The sequence below is a fragment of the Hemitrygon akajei genome, unplaced genomic scaffold (assembly GCF_048418815.1).
Source record: "Hemitrygon akajei unplaced genomic scaffold, sHemAka1.3 Scf000156, whole genome shotgun sequence".
In the NCBI taxonomy this organism is placed as follows: Eukaryota; Metazoa; Chordata; class Chondrichthyes; order Myliobatiformes; family Dasyatidae; genus Hemitrygon; species Hemitrygon akajei.
This window is the reverse complement of record NW_027332042.1, coordinates 503595-530326: the sequence shown is the minus strand read 5'-3', so window position 1 is coordinate 530326 and position 26732 is coordinate 503595.

Below are 26732 nucleotides of genomic sequence, written 5' to 3'. Positions count from 1 at the left end.
CCGGTGTCAGGACATTGTTAAAGTGTGTACACATGCCCAGGACATTCGTTCCCCGGTGTCAGGACATTGTTATTGAGTGTCCACTTGCCCAGGACATTCGTTCCCGGTGTCAGGACATTGTTAATGAGTGTCCACATGCCCAAGGACATTCATTCCCCGGTGTCAGGACATTGTTAATGAGTGTCCACATGCCCAGGACATTCGTTCCCCATTGTCAGGACATTGTTAATGGGTGTCCGCAAGCCCAAGGTCATTCGTACCCCTGTGTCAGGACATTGTTAAAGTGTGTCCACATGCCCAGGATATTCGTTCCCCGGTGTCAGGACATTGTTAGTGAGTGTCCACTTGCCCAGGACATTCGTTCCCCATTGTCAGGACATTGTTAATGAGTGTCCACATGCCCAGGACATTCGTTCCCGGTGTCAGGACATTGTTAATGGGTGTCCGCATGCCCAAGGACATTCGTTCCCCGTGTCAGGACATTGTTAATGGGTGTCCTCATTCCGAGGACATTCGTTCCCCGGTGTCAGGACATTGTTAACGGGTGTCCGCATGCCCTGGATATTCGTTCCCCGGTGTCAGGACATTGTTAATGGGTGTCCGCATGCCCAGGACATTCGTTCACCGGTGTCAGGACATTGTTAAATGGTGTCCGCATGCCCAGGACATTCGTTCCCCACTGTCAGGACATTGTTAATGGGTGTCCGCATGCCCAGGACATTCGTTCCCCGGTGTCAGGACATTGTTAAATGGTGTCCGCATGCCCAGGACATTCGTTCCCCGGTGACAGGACATTGTTAATGGGTGTCCGCATGCCCAGGACATTCGTTCACCGGTGTCAGGACATTGTTAAATGGTGTCCGCATGCCCAGGACATTCGTTCCCCACTGTCAGGACATTGTTAATGGATGTCCGCATGCCCAGGACATTCGTTCCCCGGTGTCAGGACATTGTTAATGGGTGTCCGCATGCCCAGGACATTCGTTCCCCGGTGTCAGGACATTGTTAACGGGTGTCCACATGCCCAAGGACATTAGTTCCCCGGTGTCAGGACATTGTTAATGGGTGTCCACATGCCCAGGACATTCGTTCCCCGGTGTCAGGACATTGTTAACGGGTGTCCGCATGCCCAGGACATTCGTTCCCCGGTGTCAGGACATTGTTAACGGGTGTCCACATGCCCAAGGACATTAGTTCCCCGGTGTCAGGACATTGTTAATGGGTGTCCACATGCCCAGGACATTCGTTCCCCGGTGTCAGGACATTGTTAATGGGTGTCCACATGCCCAGGACATTCGTTCCCCACTGTCAGGACATTGTTAATGGGTGTCCGCATGCCGAGGACATTCGTTCCCCGGTCTCAGGAAATTGTTAATGAGTGTCCACATGCCCAGGACATTCGTTCCCCGGTGTCAGGATATTGTTAATGAGTGTCCACATGCCCAGGACATTCGTTCCTGGTGTCAGCACATTGTTAATGGGTGTCCTCATGCCCAGGACATTCGTTCCCCGGTGTCAGGACATTGTTAATGGGTGTCCGCATCCCCAGGAGATTCGTTCCACGGTGTCAGGACATTGTTAACGGGTGTCCGCATACCCAGGACATTCGTTCCCCGGTGTCAGGACATTGTTAAAGGGTGTCCTCATGCCCAGGACATTCTTTCCCAGGTGTCAGGACATGGTAAATGGGTGTCCACATGACCAGGACATTCGTTCCCCGGTGTCAGGACATTGTTAAAGGGTGTCCGCAAGCCCAAGGACATTCGTTCCCCGGTGTCAGGACATTGTTAACGGGTGTCCGCATGCCCAGGACATTCGTTCCCCGGTGTCAGGACATTGTTAACGGGTGTCCGCATGCCCAGGACATTCGTTCCCCGGTGTCAGGACATTGTTAAAGGGTGTCCGCATTCCCAGGACATTCGTTCCCCGGTGTCAGGACATTGTCAATGGGTGTTATCATGCCCAGGACATTCGTTCCCTGGTGTCAGGACATTGTTCAAGGGTGTCCACATGCCCAGGACATTCGTTCACCGGTGTCAGGACATTGTTAGTGGGTGTCCGCATCCCCAGGACATTCGTTCCCCGGTGTCAGGACATTGTTAGTGGGTGTCCGCATGCCCAGGACATTCGTTCCCCGGTGTCAGGACATTGTTAGTGGGTGTCCGCATGCCCAGGACATTCATTCCCCGGTGTCAGGACATTGTTAACGGGTGTCCGCATGCCCAGGACATTCGTTCCCCGGTGTCAGGCCATTGATAAATGGTGTCCGCATGCCCAGGACATTCGTTCCCCACTGTCAGGACTTTGTTAATGGGTGTCCGCATGCCCAGGACATTCGTTCACCGGTGTCAGGACATTGTTAAAAGGTGTCCGCATGCCCAGGACATTCGTTCCCCGGTGTCAGGACATTGTTAATGGGTGTCCGCATGCCAAGGACATTCGTTCCCCGGTGTCAGGACATTGTTAATGGGTGTCCGCATGCCCAGGACATTCGTTCCCCGGTGTCAGGACATTGTTAACGGGTGTCCGCATGCCCAAGGACATTAGTTCCCCGGTGTCAGGACATTGTTAATGGGTGTCCACATGCCCAGGACATTCGTTCCCCGGTGTCAGGACATTGTTAACGGGTGTCCGCATGCCCAGGACATTCGTTCCCCGGTGTCAGGACATTGTTAACGGGTGTCCGCATGCCCAGGACATTCGTTCCCCGGTGTCAGGACATTGTTAACGGGTGTCCGCATGCCCAAGGACATTAGTTCCCCGGTGTCAGGACATTGTTAATGGGTGTCCACATGCCCAGGACATTCGTTCCCCGTTGTCAGGACATTGTTAATGTGTGTCCGCATGCCCAAGGACATTAGTTCCCCGGAGTCAGGACATTGTTAATGGGTGTCCACATGCCCAGGACATTCGTTCCCCGGTGTCAGGACATTGTTAATGGGTGTCCACATGCCCAGGACATTCGTTCCCCGGTTTCAGGACATTGTTAATGGGTGTCCACATGCCCAGGACATTCGTTCCCCGGTGTCAGGACATTGTTAATGGGTGTCCACATGCCCAGGACATTCGTTCCCCGGTGTCAGGACATTGTTAAAGGGTGTCCACATGCCCAAGGACATTCGTTTCCCGGTGTCAGGACATTGTTAACGGGTGTCCACATGCCCAAGGACATTAGTTCCCCGGTGTCAGGACATTGTTAATGGGTGTCCGCATGCCGAGGACATTCGTTTCCGGTGTCAGGACATTGTTAATGGGTGTCCGCATGCCCAAGGACATTCGTTCCCCGTGTCAGGACATTGTTAATGGGTGTCCTCATTCCGAGGACATTCGTTCCCCGGTGTCAGGACATTGTTAACGGGTGTCCGCATGCCCAGGATATTCGTTCCCCGGTGTCAGGACATTGTTAAATGGTGTCCGCATGCCCAGGACATTCGTTCCCCACTGTCAGGACATTGTTAATGGGTGTCCGCATGCCCAGGACATTCGTTCACCGGTGTCAGGACATTGTTAAATGGTGTCCGCATGCCCAGGACATTCGTTCCCCACTGTCAGGACATTGTTAATGGGTGTCCGCATGCCCAGGACATTCGTTCCCCGGTGTCAGGACATTGTTAAATGGTGTCCGCATGCCCAGGACATTCGTTCACCGGTGACAGGACATTGTTAATGGGTGTCCGCATGCCCAGGACATTCGTTCACCGGTGTCAGGACATTGTTAAATGGTGTCCGCATGCCCAGGACATTCGTTCCCCACTGTCAGGACATTGTTAATGGATGTCCGCATGCCCAGGACATTCGTTCCCCGGTGTCAGGACATTGTTAATGGGTGTCCGCATGCCCAGGACATTCGTTCCCCGGTGTCAGGACATTGTTAACGGGTGTCCACATGCCCAAGGACATTAGTTCCCCGGTGTCAGGACATTGTTAATGGGTGTCCACATGCCCAGGACATTCGTTCCCCGGTGTCAGGACATTGTTAACGGGTGTCCGCATGCCCAGGACATTCGTTCCCCGGTGTCAGGACATTGTTAACGGGTGTCCACATGCCCAAGGACATTAGTTCCCCGGTGTCAGGACATTGTTAATGGGTGTCCACATGCCCAGGACATTCGTTCCCCGGTGTCAGGACATTGTTAATGGGTGTCCACATGCCCAGGACATTCGTTCCCCACTGTCAGGACATTTTTAATGGGTGTCCGCATGCCGAGGACATTCGTTCCCCGGTGTCAGGACATTGTTAATGGGTGTCCGCATGCCCAAGGACATTCGTTCCCCGGTCTCAGGAAATTGTTAATGAGTGTCCACATGCCCAGGACATTCGTTCCCCGGTGTCAGGACATTGTTAGTGAGTGTCCACTTGCCCAGGACATTCGTTCCCCATTGTCAGGACATTGTTAATGAGTGTCCACATGCCCAGGACATTCGTTCCCGGTGTCAGCACATTGTTAATGGGTGTCCGCAAGCCCAAGGACATTCGTTCCCCGGTGTCAGGACATTGTTAAAGTGTGTCCACATGCCCAGGATATTCGTTCCCCGGTGTCAGGACATTGTTTGTGAGTGTCCGCATGCCCAGGACATTCGTTCCCCGGTGTCAGGACATTGTTAGTGAGTGTCCACTTGCCCAGGACATTCGTTCCCCGGTTTCAGGACATTGTTAATGGGTGTCCACATCCCCAGGACATTCGTTCCCCGGTGTCAGGACATTGTTAATGGGTGTCCGCATGCCCAGGACATTAGTTCCCCGGTGTCAGGACATTGTTAATGGGTGTCCGCATGCCCAAGGACATTCGTTCCCCAGTGTCAGGACATTGTTAATGGGTGTCCACATGCCCAGGACATTCGTTCCCCGTTGTCAGGACATTGTTAATGTGTGTCCGCATGCCCAAGGACATTAGTTCCCCGGAGTCAGGACATTGTTAATGGGTGTCCACATGCCCAGGACATTCGTTCCCCGGTGTCAGGACATTGTTAATGGGTGTCCACATGCCCAGGACATTCGTTCCCCGGTTTCAGGACATTGTTAATGGGTGTCCACATGCCCAGGACATTCGTTCCCCGGTGTCAGGACATTGTTAATGGGTGTCCACATGCCCAGGACATTCGTTCCCCGGTGTCAGGACATTGTTAAAGGGTGTCCACATGCCCAAGGACATTCGTTTCCCGGTGTCAGGACATTGTTAACGGGTGTCCACATGCCCAAGGACATTAGTTCCCCGGTGTCAGGACATTGTTAATGGGTGTCCGCATGCCGAGGACATTCGTTTCCGGTGTCAGGACATTGTTAATGGGTGTCCGCATGCCCAAGGACATTCGTTCCCCGTGTCAGGACATTGTTAATGGGTGTCCTCATTCCGAGGACATTCGTTCCCCGGTGTCAGGACATTGTTAACGGGTGTCCGCATGCCCAGGATATTCGTTCCCCGGTGTCAGGACATTGTTAAATGGTGTCCGCATGCCCAGGACATTCGTTCCCCACTGTCAGGACATTGTTAATGGGTGTCCGCATGCCCAGGACATTCGTTCACCGGTGTCAGGACATTGTTAAATGGTGTCCGCATGCCCAGGACATTCGTTCCCCACTGTCAGGACATTGTTAATGGGTGTCCGCATGCCCAGGACATTCGTTCCCCGGTGTCAGGACATTGTTAAATGGTGTCCGCATGCCCAGGACATTCGTTCACCGGTGACAGGACATTGTTAATGGGTGTCCGCATGCCCAGGACATTCGTTCACCGGTGTCAGGACATTGTTAAATGGTGTCCGCATGCCCAGGACATTCGTTCCCCACTGTCAGGACATTGTTAATGGATGTCCGCATGCCCAGGACATTCGTTCCCCGGTGTCAGGACATTGTTAATGGGTGTCCGCATGCCCAGGACATTCGTTCCCCGGTGTCAGGACATTGTTAACGGGTGTCCACATGCCCAAGGACATTAGTTCCCCGGTGTCAGGACATTGTTAATGGGTGTCCACATGCCCAGGACATTCGTTCCCCGGTGTCAGGACATTGTTAACGGGTGTCCGCATGCCCAGGACATTCGTTCCCCGGTGTCAGGACATTGTTAACGGGTGTCCACATGCCCAAGGACATTAGTTCCCCGGTGTCAGGACATTGTTAATGGGTGTCCACATGCCCAGGACATTCGTTCCCCGGTGTCAGGACATTGTTAATGGGTGTCCACATGCCCAGGACATTCGTTCCCCACTGTCAGGACATTTTTAATGGGTGTCCGCATGCCGAGGACATTCGTTCCCCGGTGTCAGGACATTGTTAATGGGTGTCCGCATGCCCAAGGACATTCGTTCCCCGGTCTCAGGAAATTGTTAATGAGTGTCCACATGCCCAGGACATTCGTTCCCCGGTGTCAGGACATTGTTAGTGAGTGTCCACTTGCCCAGGACATTCGTTCCCCATTGTCAGGACATTGTTAATGAGTGTCCACATGCCCAGGACATTCGTTCCCGGTGTCAGCACATTGTTAATGGGTGTCCGCAAGCCCAAGGACATTCGTTCCCCGGTGTCAGGACATTGTTAAAGTGTGTCCACATGCCCAGGATATTCGTTCCCCGGTGTCAGGACATTGTTTGTGAGTGTCCGCATGCCCAGGACATTCGTTCCCCGGTGTCAGGACATTGTTAGTGAGTGTCCACTTGCCCAGGACATTCGTTCCCCGGTTTCAGGACATTGTTAATGGGTGTCCACATCCCCAGGACATTCGTTCCCCGGTGTCAGGACATTGTTAATGGGTGTCCGCATGCCCAGGACATTAGTTCCCCGGTGTCAGGACATTGTTAATGGGTGTCCGCATGCCCAAGGACATTCGTTCCCCAGTGTCAGGACATTGTTAATGGGTGTCCACATGCCCAGGACATTCGTTCCCCGGTGTCAGGACATTGTTAATGGGTGTCCTCATGCCCAGGACTTTAGTTCCCTGGTGTCAGGACATTGTTAATGTGTGTCCGCATGCCCAGGAGATTCGTTCCACGGTGTCAGGACATTGTAAATGGGTGTCCGCATGCCCAGGAGATTCGTTCCACGGTGTCAGGACATTGTTAACGGGTGTCCGCATGCCCAGGACATTCGTTCCCCGGTGTCAGGACATTGTTAAAGGGTGTCCTCATGCCCAGGACATTCTTTCCCAGGTGTCAGGACATGGTAAATGGGTGTCCACATGACCAGGACATTCGTTCACCGGTGTCAGGACATTGTTAGTGGGTGTCCGCATCCCCAGGACATTCGTTCCCCGGTGTCAGGACATTGTTAGTGGGTGTCCGCATGCCCAGGACATTCGTTCCCCGGTGTCAGGACATTGTTAGTGGGTGTCCGCATGCCCAGGACATTCATTCCCCGGTGTCAGGACATTGTTAAAGGGTGTCCACATGCCCAGGACATTCGTTCCCCGGTGTCAGGACATTGTTAAAGGGTGTCCGCATGCCCAGGACATTCGTTCCCGGTGTCAGGACATTGTTAACGGGTGTCCGCATGCCCAAGGACATTCATTCCCCGGTTTCAGGACATTGTTAACGGGTGTCCACATGCCCAAGGACATTTGTTCCCCGGTTTCAAGACATTGTTAACGGGTGTCCGCATGCCCAGGACATTCGTTCCCCGGTGTCAGGACATTGTTAATGAGTGTCCACGTGCCAGGACATTCGTTCCCGGTGTCAGGACATTGTTAATGGGTGTCCGCAAGCCCAAGGACATTCGTTCCCCGGTGTCAGGACATTGTTAACGGGTGTCCGCATGCCCAGGACATTCGTTCCCCGGTGTCAGGACATTGTTAACGGGTGTCCGCATGCCCAGGACATTCGTTCCCCGGTGTCAGGACATTGTTAAAGGGTGTCCGCATTCCCAGGACATTCGTTCCCCGGTGTCAGGACATTGTCAATGGGTGTTATCATGCCCAGGACATTCGTTCCCTGGTGTCAGGACATTGTTCAAGGGTGTCCACATGCCCAGGACATTCGTTCACCGGTGTCAGGACATTGTTAGTGGGTGTCCGCATCCCCAGGACATTCGTTCCCCGGTGTCAGGACATTGTTAGTGGGTGTCCGCATGCCCAGGACATTCGTTCCCCGGTGTCAGGACATTGTTAGTGGGTGTCCGCATGCCCAGGACATTCATTCCCCGGTGTCAGGACATTGTTAACGGGTGTCCGCATGCCCAGGACATTCGTTCCCCGGTGTCAGGCCATTGATAAATGGTGTCCGCATGCCCAGGACATTCGTTCCCCACTGTCAGGACTTTGTTAATGGGTGTCCGCATGCCCAGGACATTCGTTCACCGGTGTCAGGACATTGTTAAAAGGTGTCCGCATGCCCAGGACATTCGTTCCCCGGTGTCAGGACATTGTTAATGGGTGTCCGCATGCCAAGGACATTCGTTCCCCGGTGTCAGGACATTGTTAATGGGTGTCCGCATGCCCAGGACATTCGTTCCCCGGTGTCAGGACATTGTTAACGGGTGTCCGCATGCCCAAGGACATTAGTTCCCCGGTGTCAGGACATTGTTAATGGGTGTCCACATGCCCAGGACATTCGTTCCCCGGTGTCAGGACATTGTTAACGGGTGTCCGCATGCCCAGGACATTCGTTCCCCGGTGTCAGGACATTGTTAACGGGTGTCCGCATGCCCAGGACATTCGTTCCCCGGTGTCAGGACATTGTTAACGGGTGTCCGCATGCCCAAGGACATTAGTTCCCCGGTGTCAGGACATTGTTAATGGGTGTCCACATGCCCAGGACATTCGTTCCCCGTTGTCAGGACATTGTTAATGTGTGTCCGCATGCCCAAGGACATTAGTTCCCCGGAGTCAGGACATTGTTAATGGGTGTCCACATGCCCAGGACATTCGTTCCCCGGTGTCAGGACATTGTTAATGGGTGTCCACATGCCCAGGACATTCGTTCCCCGGTTTCAGGACATTGTTAATGGGTGTCCAAATGCCCAGGACATTCGTTCCCCGGTGTCAGGACATTGTTAATGGGTGTCCACATGCCCAGGACATTCGTTCCCCGGTGTCAGGACATTGTTAAAGGGTGTCCACATGCCCAAGGACATTCGTTTCCCGGTGTCAGGACATTGTTAACGGGTGTCCACATGCCCAAGGACATTAGTTCCCCGGTGTCAGGACATTGTTAATGGGTGTCCGCATGCCCAAGGACATTCGTTCCCCGTGTCAGGACATTGTTAATGGGTGTCCTCATTCCGAGGACATTCGTTCCCCGGTGTCAGGACATTGTTAACGGGTGTCCGCATGCCCAGGATATTCGTTCCCCGGTGTCAGGACATTGTTAAATGGTGTCCGCATGCCCAGGACATTCGTTCCCCACTGTCAGGACATTGTTAATGGGTGTCCGCATGCCCAGGACATTCGTTCACCGGTGTCAGGACATTGTTAAATGGTGTCCGCATGCCCAGGACATTCGTTCCCCACTGTCAGGACATTGTTAATGGGTGTCCGCATGCCCAGGACATTCGTTCCCCGGTGTCAGGACATTGTTAAATGGTGTCCGCATGCCCAGGACATTCGTTCACCGGTGACAGGACATTGTTAATGGGTGTCCGCATGCCCAGGACATTCGTTCACCGGTGTCAGGACATTTTTAAATGGTGTCCGCATGCCCAGGACATTCGTTCCCCACTGTCAGGACATTGTTAATGGATGTCCGCATGCCCAGGACATTCGTTCCCCGGTGTCAGGACATTGTTAATGGGTGTCCGCATGCCCAGGACATTCGTTCCCCGGTGTCAGGACATTGTTAACGGGTGTCCACATGCCCAAGGACATTAGTTCCCCGGTGTCAGGACATTGTTAATGGGTGTCCACATGCCCAGGACATTCGTTCCCCGGTGTCAGGACATTGTTAACGGGTGTCCGCATGCCCAGGACATTCGTTCCCCGGTGTCAGGACATTGTTAACGGGTGTCCACATGCCCAAGGACATTAGTTCCCCGGTGTCAGGACATTGTTAATGGGTGTCCACATGCCCAGGACATTCGTTCCCCGGTGTCAGGACATTGTTAATGGGTGTCCACATGCCCAGGACATTCGTTCCCCACTGTCAGGACATTTTTAATGGGTGTCCGCATGCCGAGGACATTCGTTCCCCGGTGTCAGGACATTGTTAATGGGTGTCCGCATGCCCAAGGACATTCGTTCCCCGGTCTCAGGAAATTGTTAATGAGTGTCCACATGCCCAGGACATTCGTTCCCCGGTGTCAGGACATTGTTAGTGAGTGTCCACTTGCCCAGGACATTCGTTCCCCATTGTCAGGACATTGTTAATGAGTGTCCACATGCCCAGGACATTCGTTCCCGGTGTCAGCACATTGTTAATGGGTGTCCGCAAGCCCAAGGACATTCGTTCCCCGGTGTCAGGACATTGTTAAAGTGTGTCCACATGCCCAGGATATTCGTTCCCCGGTGTCAGGACATTGTTTGTGAGTGTCCGCATGCCCAGGACATTCGTTCCCCGGTGTCAGGACATTGTTAGTGAGTGTCCACTTGCCCAGGACATTCGTTCCCCGGTTTCAGGACATTGTTAATGGGTGTCCACATCCCCAGGACATTCGTTCCCCGGTGTCAGGACATTGTTAATGGGTGTCCGCATGCCCAGGACATTAGTTCCCCGGTGTCAGGACATTGTTAATGGGTGTCCGCATGCCCAAGGACATTCGTTCCCCAGTGTCAGGACATTGTTAAAGGGTGTCCGCATGCCCAGGACATTCGTTCCCGGTGTCAGGACATTGTTAACGGGTGTCCGCATGCCCAGGACATTCGTTCCCGGTGTCAGGACATTGTTAACGGGTGTCCGCATGCCCAAGGACATTCATTCCCCGGTTTCAGGACATTGTTAACGGGTGTCCACATGCCCAAGGACATTTGTTCCCCGGTTTCAAGACATTGTTAACGGGTGTCCGCATGCCCAGGACATTCGTTCCCCGGTGTCAGGACATTGTTAATGAGTGTCCACGTGCCAGGACATTCGTTCCCGGTGTCAGGACATTGTTAATGGGTGTCCGCAAGCCCAAGGACATTCGTTCCCCGGTGTCAGGACATTGTTAACGGGTGTCCGCATGCCCAGGACATTCGTTCCCCGGTGTCAGGACATTGTTAACGGGTGTCCGCATGCCCAGGACATTCGTTCCCCGGTGTCAGGACATTGTTAAAGGGTGTCCGCATTCCCAGGACATTCGTTCCCCGGTGTCAGGACATTGTCAATGGGTGTTATCATGCCCAGGACATTCGTTCCCTGGTGTCAGGACATTGTTCAAGGGTGTCCACATGCCCAGGACATTCGTTCACCGGTGTCAGGACATTGTTAGTGGGTGTCCGCATCCCCAGGACATTCGTTCCCCGGTGTCAGGACATTGTTAGTGGGTGTCCGCATGCCCAGGACATTCGTTCCCCGGTGTCAGGACATTGTTAGTGGGTGTCCGCATGCCCAGGACATTCATTCCCCGGTGTCAGGACATTGTTAACGGGTGTCCGCATGCCCAGGACATTCGTTCCCCGGTGTCAGGCCATTGATAAATGGTGTCCGCATGCCCAGGACATTCGTTCCCCACTGTCAGGACTTTGTTAATGGGTGTCCGCATGCCCAGGACATTCGTTCACCGGTGTCAGGACATTGTTAAAAGGTGTCCGCATGCCCAGGACATTCGTTCCCCGGTGTCAGGACATTGTTAATGGGTGTCCGCATGCCAAGGACATTCGTTCCCCGGTGTCAGGACATTGTTAATGGGTGTCCGCATGCCCAGGACATTCGTTCCCCGGTGTCAGGACATTGTTAACGGGTGTCCGCATGCCCAAGGACATTAGTTCCCCGGTGTCAGGACATTGTTAATGGGTGTCCACATGCCCAGGACATTCGTTCCCCGGTGTCAGGACATTGTTAACGGGTGTCCGCATGCCCAGGACATTCGTTCCCCGGTGTCAGGACATTGTTAACGGGTGTCCGCATGCCCAGGACATTCGTTCCCCGGTGTCAGGACATTGTTAACGGGTGTCCGCATGCCCAAGGACATTAGTTCCCCGGTGTCAGGACATTGTTAATGGGTGTCCACATGCCCAGGACATTCGTTCCCCGTTGTCAGGACATTGTTAATGTGTGTCCGCATGCCCAAGGACATTAGTTCCCCGGAGTCAGGACATTGTTAATGGGTGTCCACATGCCCAGGACATTCGTTCCCCGGTGTCAGGACATTGTTAATGGGTGTCCACATGCCCAGGACATTCGTTCCCCGGTTTCAGGACATTGTTAATGGGTGTCCAAATGCCCAGGACATTCGTTCCCCGGTGTCAGGACATTGTTAATGGGTGTCCACATGCCCAGGACATTCGTTCCCCGGTGTCAGGACATTGTTAAAGGGTGTCCACATGCCCAAGGACATTCGTTTCCCGGTGTCAGGACATTGTTAACGGGTGTCCACATGCCCAAGGACATTAGTTCCCCGGTGTCAGGACATTGTTAATGGGTGTCCGCATGCCCAAGGACATTCGTTCCCCGTGTCAGGACATTGTTAATGGGTGTCCTCATTCCGAGGACATTCGTTCCCCGGTGTCAGGACATTGTTAACGGGTGTCCGCATGCCCAGGATATTCGTTCCCCGGTGTCAGGACATTGTTAAATGGTGTCCGCATGCCCAGGACATTCGTTCCCCACTGTCAGGACATTGTTAATGGGTGTCCGCATGCCCAGGACATTCGTTCACCGGTGTCAGGACATTGTTAAATGGTGTCCGCATGCCCAGGACATTCGTTCCCCACTGTCAGGACATTGTTAATGGGTGTCCGCATGCCCAGGACATTCGTTCCCCGGTGTCAGGACATTGTTAAATGGTGTCCGCATGCCCAGGACATTCGTTCACCGGTGACAGGACATTGTTAATGGGTGTCCGCATGCCCAGGACATTCGTTCACCGGTGTCAGGACATTGTTAAATGGTGTCCGCATGCCCAGGACATTCGTTCCCCACTGTCAGGACATTGTTAATGGATGTCCGCATGCCCAGGACATTCGTTCCCCGGTGTCAGGACATTGTTAATGGGTGTCCGCATGCCCAGGACATTCGTTCCCCGGTGTCAGGACATTGTTAACGGGTGTCCACATGCCCAAGGACATTAGTTCCCCGGTGTCAGGACATTGTTAATGGGTGTCCACATGCCCAGGACATTCGTTCCCCGGTGTCAGGACATTGTTAACGGGTGTCCGCATGCCCAGGACATTCGTTCCCCGGTGTCAGGACATTGTTAACGGGTGTCCACATGCCCAAGGACATTAGTTCCCCGGTGTCAGGACATTGTTAATGGGTGTCCACATGCCCAGGACATTCGTTCCCCGGTGTCAGGACATTGTTAATGGGTGTCCACATGCCCAGGACATTCGTTCCCCACTGTCAGGACATTTTTAATGGGTGTCCGCATGCCGAGGACATTCGTTCCCCGGTGTCAGGACATTGTTAATGGGTGTCCGCATGCCCAAGGACATTCGTTCCCCGGTCTCAGGAAATTGTTAATGAGTGTCCACATGCCCAGGACATTCGTTCCCCGGTGTCAGGACATTGTTAGTGAGTGTCCACTTGCCCAGGACATTCGTTCCCCATTGTCAGGACATTGTTAATGAGTGTCCACATGCCCAGGACATTCGTTCCCGGTGTCAGCACATTGTTAATGGGTGTCCGCAAGCCCAAGGACATTCGTTCCCCGGTGTCAGGACATTGTTAAAGTGTGTCCACATGCCCAGGATATTCGTTCCCCGGTGTCAGGACATTGTTTGTGAGTGTCCGCATGCCCAGGACATTCGTTCCCCGGTGTCAGGACATTGTTAGTGAGTGTCCACTTGCCCAGGACATTCGTTCCCCGGTTTCAGGACATTGTTAATGGGTGTCCACATCCCCAGGACATTCGTTCCCCGGTGTCAGGACATTGTTAATGGGTGTCCGCATGCCCAGGACATTAGTTCCCCGGTGTCAGGACATTGTTAATGGGTGTCCGCATGCCCAAGGACATTCGTTCCCCAGTGTCAGGACATTGTTAATGGGTGTCCACATGCCCAGGACATTCGTTCCCCGGTGTCAGGACATTGTTAATGGGTGTCCTCATGCCCAGGACTTTAGTTCCCTGGTGTCAGGACATTGTTAATGTGTGTCCGCATGCCCAGGAGATTCGTTCCACGGTGTCAGGACATTGTAAATGGGTGTCCGCATGCCCAGGAGATTCGTTCCACGGTGTCAGGACATTGTTAACGGGTGTCCGCATGCCCAGGACATTCGTTCCCCGGTGTCAGGACATTGTTAAAGGGTGTCCTCATGCCCAGGACATTCTTTCCCAGGTGTCAGGACATGGTAAATGGGTGTCCACATGACCAGGACATTCGTTCCCCGGTGTCAGGACATTGTTAAAGGGTGTCCACATGCCCAGGACATTCGTTCCCCGGTGTCAGGACATTGTTAAAGGGTGTCCGCATGCCCAGGACATTCGTTCCCGGTGTCAGGACATTGTTAACGGGTGTCCGCATGCCCAAGGACATTCATTCCCCGGTTTCAGGACATTGTTAACGGGTGTCCACATGCCCAAGGACATTTGTTCCCCGGTTTCAAGACATTGTTAACGGGTGTCCGCATGCCCAGGACATTCGTTCCCCGGTGTCAGGACATTGTTAATGAGTGTCCACGTGCCAGGACATTCGTTCCCGGTGTCAGGACATTGTTAATGGTGTCCGCAAGCCCAAGGACATTCGTTCCCCGGTGTCAGGACATTGTTAACGGGTGTCCGCATGCCCAGGACATTCGTTCCCCGGTGTCAGGACATTGTTAACGGGTGTCCGCATGCCCAGGACATTCGTTCCCCGGTGTCAGGACATTGTTAAAGGGTGTCCGCATTCCCAGGACATTCGTTCCCCGGTGTCAGGACATTGTCAATGGGTGTTATCATGCCCAGGACATTCGTTCCCTGGTGTCAGGACATTGTTCAAGGGTGTCCACATGCCCAGGACATTCGTTCACCGGTGTCAGGACATTGTTAGTGGGTGTCCGCATCCCCAGGACATTCGTTCCCCGGTGTCAGGACATTGTTAGTGGGTGTCCGCATGCCCAGGACATTCGTTCCCCGGTGTCAGGACATTGTTAGTGGGTGTCCGCATGCCCAGGACATTCATTCCCCGGTGTCAGGACATTGTTAACGGGTGTCCGCATGCCCAGGACATTCGTTCCCCGGTGTCAGGCCATTGATAAATGGTGTCCGCATGCCCAGGACATTCGTTCCCCACTGTCAGGACTTTGTTAATGGGTGTCCGCATGCCCAGGACATTCGTTCACCGGTGTCAGGACATTGTTAAAAGGTGTCCGCATGCCCAGGACATTCGTTCCCCGGTGTCAGGACATTGTTAATGGGTGTCCGCATGCCAAGGACATTCGTTCCCCGGTGTCAGGACATTGTTAATGGGTGTCCGCATGCCCAGGACATTCGTTCCCCGGTGTCAGGACATTGTTAACGGGTGTCCGCATGCCCAAGGACATTAGTTCCCCGGTGTCAGGACATTGTTAATGGGTGTCCACATGCCCAGGACATTCGTTCCCCGGTGTCAGGACATTGTTAACGGGTGTCCGCATGCCCAGGACATTCGTTCCCCGGTGTCAGGACATTGTTAACGGGTGTCCGCATGCCCAGGACATTCGTTCCCCGGTGTCAGGACATTGTTAACGGGTGTCCGCATGCCCAAGGACATTAGTTCCCCGGTGTCAGGACATTGTTAATGGGTGTCCACATGCCCAGGACATTCGTTCCCCGTTGTCAGGACATTGTTAATGTGTGTCCGCATGCCCAAGGACATTAGTTCCCCGGAGTCAGGACATTGTTAATGGGTGTCCACATGCCCAGGACATTCGTTCCCCGGTGTCAGGACATTGTTAATGGGTGTCCACATGCCCAGGACATTCGTTCCCCGGTTTCAGGACATTGTTAATGGGTGTCCACATGCCCAGGACATTCGTTTGCCGGTGTCAGGACATTGTTAATGGGTGTCCACATGCCCAGGACATTCGTTCCCCGGTGTCAGGACATTGTTAAAGGGTGTCCACATGCCCAAGGACATTCGTTTCCCGGTGTCAGGACATTGTTAACGGGTGTCCACATGCCCAAGGACATTAGTTCCCCGGTGTCAGGACATTGTTAATGGGTGTCCGCATGCCGAGGACATTCGTTTCCGGTGTCAGGACATTGTTAATGGGTGTCCGCATGCCCAAGGACATTCGTTCCCCGTGTCAGGACATTGTTAATGGGTGTCCTCATTCCGAGGACATTCGTTCCCCGGTGTCAGGACATTGTTAACGGGTGTCCGCATGCCCAGGATATTCGTTCCCCGGTGTCAGGACATTGTTAAATGGTGTCCGCATGCCCAGGACATTCGTTCCCCACTGTCAGGACATTGTTAATGGGTGTCCGCATGCCCAGGACATTCGTTCACCGGTGTCAGGACATTGTTAAATGGTGTCCGCATGCCCAGGACATTCGTTCCCCACTGTCAGGACATTGTTAATGGGTGTCCGCATGCCCAGGACATTCGTTCCCCGGTGTCAGGACATTGTTAAATGGTGTCCGCATGCCCAGGACATTCGTTCACCGGTGACAGGACATTGTTAATGGGTGTCCGCATGCCCAGGACATTCGTTCACCGGTGTCAGGACATTGTTAAATGGTGTCCGCATGCCCAGGACATTCGTTCCCCACTGTCAGGACATTGTTAATGGATGTCCGCATGCCCAGGACATTCGTTCCCCGGTGTCAGGACATTGTTAATGGGTGTCCGCATGCCCAGGACATTCGTTCCCCGGTGTCAGGACATTGTTAACGGGTGTCCACATGCCCAAGGACATTAGTTCCCCGGTGTCAGGACATTGTTAATGGGTGTCCACATGCCCAGGACATTCGTTCCCCGGTGTCAGGACATTGTTAACGGGTGTCCGCATGCCCAGGACATTCGTTCCCCGGTGTCAGGACATTGTTAACGGGTGTCCACATGCCCAAGGACATTAGTTCCCCGGTGTCAGGACATTGTTAATGGGTGTCCACATGCCCAGGACATTCGTTCCCCGGTGTCAGGACATTGTTAATGGGTGTCCACATGCCCAGGACATTCGTTCCCCACTGTCAGGACATTTTTAATGGGTGTCCGCATGCCGAGGACATTCGTTCCCCGGTGTCAGGACATTGTTAATGGGTGTCCGCATGCCCAAGGACATTCGTTCCCCGGTCTCAGGAAATTGTTAATGAGTGTCCACATGCCCAGGACATTCGTTCCCCGGTGTCAGGACATTGTTAATGAGTGTCCACATGCCCAGGACATTCGTTCCTGGTGTCAGCACACTGTTAATGGGTGTCCTCATGCCCAGGACATTCGTTCCCCGGTGTCAGGACATTGTTAATGGGTGTCCGCATCCCCAGGAGATTCGTTCCACGGTGTCAGGACATTGTTAACGGGTGTCCGCATACCCAGGACATTCGTTCCCCGGTGTCAGGACATTGTTAAAGGGTGTCCTCATGCCCAGGACATTCTTTCCCAGGTGTCAGGACATGGTAAATGGGTGTCCACATGACCAGGACATTCGTTCCCCGGTGTCAGGACATTGTTAAAGGGTGTCCACATGCCCAGGACATTCGTTCCCCGGTGTCAGGACATTGTTAAAGGGTGTCCGCATGCCCAGGACATTCGTTCCCGGTGTCAGGACATTGTTAACGGGTGTCCGCATGCCCAAGGACATTCATTCCCCGGTTTCAGGACATTGTTAACGGGTGTCCACATGCCCAAGGACATTCGTTCCCCGGTGTCAAGACATTGTTAACGGGTGTCCGCATGCCCAGGACATTCGTTCCCCGGTGTCAGGACATTGTTAATGAGTGTCCACGTGCCAGGACATTCGTTCCCGGTGTCAGGACATTGTTAATGGGTGTCCGCAAGCCCAAGGACATTCGTTCCCCGGTGTCAGCACATTGTTAACGGGTGTCGGCATGCCCAGGACATTCGTTCCCCGGTGTCAGGACATTGTTCAAGGGTGTCCACATGCCCAGGACATTCGTTCACCGGTGTCAGGACATTGTTAGTGGGTGTCCGCATCCCCAGGACATTCGTTCCCCGGTGTCAGGACATTGTTAGTGGGTGTCCGCATGCCCAGGACATTCGTTCCCCGGTGTCAGGACATTGTTAGTGGGTGTCCGCATGCCCAGGACATTCATTCCCCGGTGTCAGGACATTGTTAACGGGTGTCCGCATGCCCAGGACATTCGTTCCCCGGTGTCAGGCCATTGATAAATGGTGTCCGCATGCCCAGGACATTCGTTCCCCACTGTCAGGACTTTGTTAATGGGTGTCCGCATGCCCAGGACATTCGTTCACCGGTGTCAGGACATTGTTAAAAGGTGTCCGCATGCCCAGGACATTCGTTCCCCGGTGTCAGGACATTGTTAATGGGTGTCCGCATGCCAAGGACATTCGTTCCCCGGTGTCAGGACATTGTTAATGGGTGTCCGCATGCCCAGGACATTCGTTCCCCGGTGTCAGGACATTGTTAACGGGTGTCCGCATGCCCAAGGACATTAGTTCCCCGGTGTCAGGACATTGTTAATGGGTGTCCACATGCCCAGGACATTCGTTCCCCGGTGTCAGGACATTGTTAACGGGTGTCCGCATGCCCAGGACATTCGTTCCCCGGTGTCAGGACATTGTTAACGGGTGTCCGCATGCCCAGGACATTCGTTCCCCGGTGTCAGGACATTGTTAACGGGTGTCCGCATGCCCAAGGACATTAGTTCCCCGGTGTCAGGACATTGTTAATGGGTGTCCACATGCCCAGGACATTCGTTCCCCGTTGTCAGGACATTGTTAATGTGTGTCCGCATGCCCAAGGACATTAGTTCCCCGGAGTCAGGACATTGTTAATGGGTGTCCACATGCCCAGGACATTCGTTCCCCGGTGTCAGGACATTGTTAATGGGTGTCCACATGCCCAGGACATTCGTTCCCCGGTTTCAGGACATTGTTAATGGGTGTCCACATGCCCAGGACATTCGTTTGCCGGTGTCAGGACATTGTTAATGGGTGTCCACATGCCCAGGACATTCGTTCCCCGGTGTCAGGACATTGTTAAAGGGTGTCCGCATTCCAAGGACATTCGTTCCCCGGTGTCAGGACATTGTCAATGGGTGTTATCATGCCCAGGACATTCGTTCCCTGGTGTCAGGACATTGTTCAAGGGTGTCCGCATGCCCAGGACATTCGTTCCCCGGTGTCAGGACATTGTTAGTGGGTGTCCGCATGCCCAGGACATTCATTCCCCGGAGTCAGGACATTGTTAACGGGTGTCCGCATGCCCAGGACATTCGTTCCCCGGTGTCAGGCCGTTGATAAATGGTGTCCGCATGCCCAGGACATTCATTCCCCACTGTCAGGACATTGTTAATGGGTGTCCGCATGCCCAGGACATTCGTTCACCGGTGTCAGGACATTGTTAAAAGGAGTCCGCATGCCCAGGACATTCGTTCCCCACTGTCAGGACATTGTTAATGGGTGTCCGCATGCCCAAGGACATTCGTTACCCGGTGTCAGGACATTGTTAAATGGTGTCCGCATGCCCAGGACATTCGTTCCCCGGTGTTTAGGACATTGTTAATGAGTGTCCACATGCCCAGGACATTCGTTCCCCGGTGTCAGGACATTGTTAACGGGTGTCCGCATGCCCAGGACATTCGTTCACCGGTGTCAGGACATTGTTAAATGGTGTCCGCATGCCCAGGACATTCGTTCCCCACTGTCAGGACATTGTTAATGGGTGTCCGCATGCCCAGGACATTCGTTCCCCTGTGTCAGGACATTGTTAATGGGTGTCCGCATGCCCAGGACATTCGTTCCCCGGTGTCAGGACATTGTTAACGGGTGTCCACAGGCCCAAGGACATTAGTTCCCCGGTGTCAGGACATTGTTAATGGGTGTCCACATGCCCAGGACATTCGTTCCCCGGTGTCAGGACATTGTTAACAGGTGTCCGCATGCCCAGGACATTCGTTCCCCGGTGTCAGGACATTGTTAATGGGTGTCCACATGCCCAGGACATTCGTTCCCCGGTGTCAGGACATTGTTAATGGGTGTCCGCATGCCCAGGACATTCGTTCCCCGTTGTCAGGACATTGTTAATGTGTGTCCGCATGCCCAAGGACATTAGTTCCCCGGTGTCAGGACATTGTTAATGGGTGTCCACATGCCCAGGACATTCGTTCCCCGGTGTCAGGACATTGTTAATGGGTGTCCACATGCCCAGGACATTCGTTCCCCGGTTTCAGGACATTGTTAATGGGTGTCCACATGCCCAGGACATTCGTTCCCCGGTGTCAGGACATTGTTAATGGGTGTCCACATGCCCAGGACATTCGTTCCCAGGTGTCAGGACATTGTTAATGGGTGTCCACATGCCCAGGACATTCGTTCCCCGGTGTCAGGACATTGTTAATGGGTGTCCACATGCCCAGGACATTCGTTCCCCGGTGTCAGGACATTGTTAATGGGTGTCCGCATGCCCAGGACATTCGTTTCCCGGTGTCAGGACATTGTTAAAGGGTGTCCACATGCCCAAGGACATTCGTTTCCCGGTGTCAGGACATTGTTAACGGGTGTCCACATGCCCAAGGACATTAGTTCCCCGGTGTCAGGACATTGTTAATGGGTGTCCGCATGCCGAGGACATTCGTTTCCGGTGTCAGGACATTGTTAATGGGTGTCCTCATTCCGAGGACATTCGTTCCCCGGTGTCAGGACATTGTTAAAGTGTGTCCACATGCCCAGGACATTCGTTCCCCGGTGTCAGGACATTGTTAAAGTGTGTCCACATGCCCAAGGACATTCGTTCCCCGGTGTCAGGACATTGTTAAAGGGTGTCCTCATTCCCAGGACATTCGTTCCCCGGTGTCAGGACATTGTCAATGGGTGTTATCATGCCCAGGACATTCGTTCCCTGGTGTCAGGACATTGTTCACTGGTGTCCGCATGCCCAGGACATTCGTTCCCTGGTGTCAGGACATTGTTCACGGGTGTCCGCATGCCCAGGACATTCGTTCCCCGGTGTCAGGACATTGTTAACGGGTGTCCTCCTGCCCAGGACATTCGTTCCCCGGTGTCAGGACACTGTTAACAGGTGTCCGCATGCCCAGGAGATTCGTTCCCCGGTGTCAGGACATTGTTCACGGGTGTCCGCATGCCCAGGACATTCGTTCCCCGGCGTCAGGACGTTGTTAACGGGTGTCCCCATGCCCTGGACATTCGTTCCCCGGTGTCAGGACATTGTTAAAGGGTGTCCGCATGCCCATGACATTCGTTCCCCGGTGTCAGGACATTGTTAATGAGTGTCCGCATGCCCAGGAGATTCGTTCCCCGGTGTCAGGACATTGTTAATGAGTGTCCGCATGCCCAAGGACATTCGTTCCCCGGTGTCAGGACATTGTTAAAGGGTGTCCGCATGCCCAGGACATTCGTTCCCGGTGTCAGGACATTGTTAACGGATGTCCGCATGCCCAGGAGATTCGTTCCCCGGTGTCAGGACATTGTTAAAGGGTGTCCGCATGCCCAGGACATTCGTTCCCGGTGTCAGGACATTGTTAAAGGGTGTCCGCATGCCCAAGGACATTCATTCCCCGGTGTCAGGACATTGTTAAAGGGTGTCCGCATGCCCAGGACATTCGTTCCCCGGTGTCAGGACACTGTTATTGGGTGTCCACATGCCCAGGACATTCGTTCCCCGGTTTCAGGACATTGTTAATGGGTGTCCACATGCCCAGGACATTCGTTCCCCGGTGTCAGGACATTGTTAATGGGTGTCCACATGCCCAGGACATTCGTTCCCCGGTGTCAGGACATTGTTAATGGGTGTCCACATGCCCAGGACATTCGTTCCCCGGTGTCAGGACATTGTTAATGGGTGTCCGCATGCCCAGGACATTCGTTCCCCACTGTCAGGACATTGTTAATGGGTGTCCGCATGCCCAGGAGATTCGTTCCCCGGTGTCAGGACATTGTTCACGGGTGTCCGCATGCCCAGGACATTCGTTCCCCGGCGTCAGGACGTTGTTAACGGGTGTCCCCATGCCCTGGACATTCGTTCCCCGGTGTCAGGACATTGTTAAAGGGTGTCCGCATGCCCATGACATTCGTTCCCCGGTGTCAGGACATTGTTAACAGGTGTCCGCATGCCCAGGAGATTTGTTCCCCGGTGTCAGGACATTGTTAATGAGTGTCCGCATGCCCAAGGACATTCGTTCCCCGGTGTCAGGACATTGTTAAAGGGTGTCCGCATGCCCAGGACATTCGTTCCCGGTGTCAGGACATTGTTAACGGATGTCCGCATGCCCAGGAGATTCGTTCCCCGGTGTCAGGACATTGTTAACGGATGTCCGCATGCCCAGGACATTCGTTCCCCGGTGTCAGGACATTGTTAAAGGGTGTCCGCATGCCCAGGACATTCGTTCCCGGTGTCAGGACATTGTTAAAGGGTGTCCGCATGCCCAAGGACATTCATTCCCCGGTGTCAGGACATTGTTAATGGGTGTCCGCATGCCCAGGACATTCGTTCCCCGGTGTCAGGACATTGTTAAAGGGTGTCCGCATGCCCAGGACATTCGTTCCCGGTGTCAGGACATTGTTAAAGGGTGTCCGCATGCCCAAGGACATTCATTCCCCGGTGTCAGGGCATTGTTAAAGGGTGTCCGCATGCCCAGGACATTCGTTCCCCGGTGTCAGGACACTGTTATTGGGTGTCCACATGCCCAGGACATTCGTTCCCCGGTTTCAGGACATTGTTAATGGGTGTCCACATGCCCAGGACATTCGTTCCCCGGTGTCAGGACATTGTTAATGGGTGTCCACATGCCCAGGACATTCGTTCCCCGGTGTCAGGACATTGTTAATGGGTGTCCACATGCCCAGGACATTCGTTCCCCGGTGTCAGGACATTGTTAATGGGTGTCCGCATGCCCAGGACATTCGTTCCCCACTGTCAGGACATTGTTAATGGGTGTCCGCATGCCCAGGACATTCGTTTCCCGGTGTCAGGACATTGTTAAAGGGTGTCCACATGCCCAAGGACATTCGTTTCCCGGTGTCAGGACATTGTTAACGGGTGTCCACATGCCCAAGGACATTAGTTCCCCGGTGTCAGGACATTGTTAATGGGTGTCCGCATGCCGAGGACATTCGTTTCCGGTGTCAGGACATTGTTAATGGGTGTCCTCATTCCGAGGACATTCGTTCCCCGGTGTCAGGACATTGTTAAAGTGTGTCCACATGCCCAGGACATTCGTTCCCCGGTGTCAGGACATTGTTAAAGTGTGTCCACATGCCCAAGGACATTCGTTCCCCGGTGTCAGGACATTGTTAAAGTGTGTCCACATGCCCAGGATATTCGTTCCCCGGTGTCAGGACATTGTTATTGAGTGTCCACTTGCCCGGGACATTCGTTCCCGGTGTCAGGACATTGTTAATGAGTGTCCACATGCCCAAGGACATTCGGTCGCCGGAGTCAGGACATTGTTAATGGATGTCCGCATGCCCAGGACATTCGTTCCCCGGTGTCAGGACATTGTCAATGAGTGTCCGCATGCCCAAGGACATTCGTTCCCCATTGTCAGGACATTGTTAATGGGTGTCCACATGCCCAGGACATTCGTTCCCGGTGTCAGCACATTGTTAATGGGTGTCCGCAAGCCCAAGGACATTCGTTCCCCGGTGTCAGGACATTGTTAAAGTGTGTCCACATGCCCAGGATATTCGTTCCCCGGTGTCAGGACATTGTTAGTGAGTGTCCACTTGCCCAGGACATTCGTTCCCCGGTGTCAGGACATTGTTAGTGAGTGTCCACTTGCCCAGGACATTCGTTCCCCGGTGTCAGGACATTGTTAGTGAGTGTCCACATGCCCAAGGACATTCGTTCGCCGGAGTCAGGACATTGTTAATGGATGTCCGCATGCCCAAGGACATTCGTTCCCGGTGTCAGCACATTGTTAATGGGTGTCCGCATGCCCAGGAGATTCGTTCCACGGTGTCAGGACATTGTTAACGGGTGTCCGCATGCCCAGGACATTCGTTCCCCGGTGTCAGGACATTGTTAATGGGTGTCCGCACCCCAGGACATTCGTTCTTCCGTGTCAGGACATTGTTAAACGGTGTCCTCATGCCCAGGACATTCGTTCCCCGGTGTCTGGACATTGTAAATGGGTGTCCACATGACCAGGACATTCGTTCCCCGGTGTCTGGACATTGTTAAAGGGTGTCCACATGCCCAGGATATTCGTTCCCCGGTGTCAGGACATTGTTAATGAGTGTCCACATGCCCAAGGACATTCGTTCCCCGGTGTCAGGACATTGTTAAAGGGTGTCCACATGCCCAGGACATTCGTTCCCCGGTGTCAGGACATTGTAAATGGGTGTCCACATGCCCAGGACATTCGTTCCCGGTGTCAGGACATTGTTAACGGATGTCCGCATGCCCAGGAGATTCGTTCCCCGGTGTCAGGACATTGTTAACGGATGTCCGCATGCCCAGGAGATTCGTTCCCCGGTGTCAGGACATTGTTAAAGGGTGTCCGCATGCCCAGGACATTCGTTCCCGGTGTCAGGACATTGTTAAAGGGTGTCCGCATGCCCAAGGACATTCATTCCCCGGTGTCAGGACATTGTTAATGGGTGTCCACATGCCCAAGGACATTCGTTCTCCGGTGTCAGGACATTGTTAAATGGTGTCCACATACCCAGGACATTCGTTCCTTGGTGTCAGGACATTGTAAATGGGTGTCCACATGACCAGGACATTCGTTCCCCGGTGTCAGGACATTGTTAAAGGGTGTCCGCATGCCCGGACATTTGTTCCCCGGTGTCAGGACATTGTTAATGAGTGTCCGCATGCCCAGGACATTCGTTCCCCGGTGTCAGGACATTGTTAACGTGTGTACGCATGCCCAGGACATTCGTTCCCCCGTGTCAGGGCATTCTTAACTGGTGTTCGCATGCCCAGGACATTCGTTCCCCGGTGTCAGGACATTCTTAACGGATGTCCGCATGCCCAGGACATTCGTTCCCCGGTGTCAGGACATTGTTAACGGGTGTCCCCATGCCCAGGACATTCGTTCCCCGGTGTCAGGACATTGCTAACAGGTGTCCGCATGCCCAGGACATTCGTTCCCCAGTGTCTGGACATTGTTAACAGGTGTCCTCCTGCCCAGGACATTCGTTCCCCGGTGTCAGGACACTGTTAACAGGTGTCCGCATGCCCAGGAGATTCGTTCCACGGTGTCAGGACATTGTTCACGGGTGTCCGCATGCCCAGGACATTCGTTCCCCGGCGTCAGGACGTTGTTAACGGGTGTCCCCATGCCCTGGACATTCGTTCCCCGGTGTCAGGACATTGTTAAAGGGTGTCCGCATGCCCATGACATTCGTTCCCCGGTGTCAGGACATTGTTAACAGGTGTCCGCATGCCCAGGAGATTCGTTCCCCGGTGTCAGGACATTGTTAATGAGTGTCCACTTGCCCAGGACATTCGTTCCCGGTGTCAGGACACTGTTATTGGGTGTCCGCATGCCCAAGGACATTCGTTCGCCGGTGTCAGGACATTGTTAAAGGGTGTCCGCATGCCCAGGACATTCGTTCCCGGTGTCAGGACATTGTTAACGGATGTCCGCATGCCCAGGAGATTCGTTCCCCGGTGTCAGGACATTGTTAAAGGGTGTCCGCATGCCCAGGACATTCGTTCCCGGTGTCAGGACATTGTTAACGGATGTCCGCATGCCCAGGAGATTCGTTCCCAGGTGTCAGGACATTGTTAACGGATGTCCGCATGCCCAGGAGATTCGTTCCCCGGTGTCAGGACATTGTTAAAGGGTGTCCGCATGCCCAGGACATTCGTTCCCGGTGACAGGACATTGTTAAAGGGTGTCCGCATGCCCAGGACATTCGTTCCCGGTGTCAGGACATTGTTAATGGGTGTCCGCATGCCCAAGGACATTCATTACCCGGTGTCAGGGCATTGTTAAAGGGTGTCCGCATGCCCAGGACATTCGTTCCCGGTGTCAGGACATTGTTAACGGATGTCCGCATGCCCAAGGACATTCATTCCCCGGTGTCAGGACATTGTTAAAGGGTGTCCGCATGCCCAGGACATTCGTTCACCGGTGTCAGGACATTGTTAAATGGTGTACGCATGAACAGGACATTCGTTCCCCACTGTCAGGACATTGTTAAAGGGTGTCCGCATGCCCAGGACATTCGTTCACCGGTGTCAGGACATTGTTAAATGGTGTACGCATGAACAGGACATTCGTTCCCCACTGTCAGGACATTGTTAATGGGTGTCCACATGCCCAAGGACATTAGTTCCCCGGTGTCAGGACATTGGTAACGGGTGTCCGCATGCCCAGGACATTCGTTCCCCGGCGTCAGGACTTTGTTAATGAGTGTCCACGTGCCAGGACATTCGTTCCCGGTGTCAGGACATTGTTAATGGGTGTCCGCAAGCCCAAGGACATTCGTTCCCCGGTGTCAGGACATTGTTAACGGGTGTCCGCATGCCCAGGACATTCGTTCCCCGGTGTCAGGACATTGTTAAAGGGTGTCCTCATTCCCAGGACATTCGTTCCCCGGTGTCAGGACATTGTCAATGGGTGTTATCATGCCCAGGACATTCGTTCCCTGGTGTCA